Source organism: Littorina saxatilis, unplaced genomic scaffold, assembly GCF_037325665.1.
Source record: "Littorina saxatilis isolate snail1 unplaced genomic scaffold, US_GU_Lsax_2.0 SUPER_6_unloc_1, whole genome shotgun sequence".
NCBI classification, from domain to species: domain Eukaryota; kingdom Metazoa; phylum Mollusca; class Gastropoda; order Littorinimorpha; family Littorinidae; genus Littorina; species Littorina saxatilis.
In genome coordinates, this window is record NW_027125698.1 from 277920 (window position 1) to 279203 (window position 1284).

A 1284-nucleotide genomic window follows, 5' to 3' on the forward strand; every position below is an offset into this window, starting at 1 on the left:
AGCGTAAATGTCAGCCCGTGTGTAAAAAGCCAAGGACATGCACTCTACAACCTTACAGCGCTGTAGCCAGGCTTAACTTTTCCTTTGAAGTGATGACGTCACATAGCATATTCCGTCACTACCGAGGCTTAAACCAGCAGGTGCTGTACGTAGGGTGCTTTTTGCGAGTTTTTGTCTTTCTTCTTCGTTTTCTTCATCTTCTCCTTCTGCCAGTACAGTACATGACCCCAAACAATTCTGCAGTGTGGAGAAAACTGTTCAAGAAAAAATGTCCAGGTGTTCTTTGACACACAAGTAAAACGTATTTTGTCCAATGGGTAACAGTACTTACGGAAAGGGAAAGAGGCGAGAGGGGAGGGGGGGGGGGGGGGGGCGGCAGGAAAAAGAGGGCTGTGGACTCACAGTCTAGTCATGTTTGAATCGTTACAACCGTGCGCTTTCCTGCATTGCTCATTGCACAGATTACAATGGAGAAAAGACATCTTATCGACAGATTTTTAAAATGCTTTGTGGTACAGGGAGGGGGGGGGGCAAGATGGGGGGGGGGGTGTAAAGCTAAGGGGGTAGGGGTAAGGGTGGGTGAGAGGTAGCGGGCTCTGTATATACTTTTTTCAACCCGATTACGTAGAGATTTTGATAAGAGGTATTCTTATCTCTTTTCAAATTCACTCTGGATAGCCCGCGCTTCAGCTTTTGATTTGAATTTTGTTCCTTCCTAGTGAGAGCAACATGGTGATTTATTTGTCTTTAATCTTGAACATAAAGCTTTGCTGTCTTTTCCCCTTGCCCCCTAAAGACACAATCTCTCAGGTAGATTGGTTACTAAACTCAGAGGCAAAAGAAACGCAAATGCTGCAGTGAAGATGGGTTACACATGAATTTGAATGTCGATTTAATTATTTCGGGTTAACAATAACAAGGGAAAGAATTGACCAATACAAAATCCATACTAGGAAAAGTGTATTGGGATGAGAACATGACGTGCCATGTTCCACTGAACACTGTTTGAAGACGGTTGAAAGTCAATAGCGTGTTGCTCCTCCCTGGGCGTTGATGACTGTGGCGCACCTCCGGTACATGGAGAGGACGAGGTGATTAATTTGCTGCTGAGGGACCTGAGCCCACACCTGGGTCACGGCAGCACGCAGTTCTGCTGCTGTGCGGGGTCTCCGGGCAAGGGCATTAATCCTTCTTTGCATGATGTTCCAAAAGTGTTCGATTGGGTTGAGACCCGGAGATCAAGCAGGATGAGGCAGAAGGTTCACGCTGTTGTGACGCAGGAAG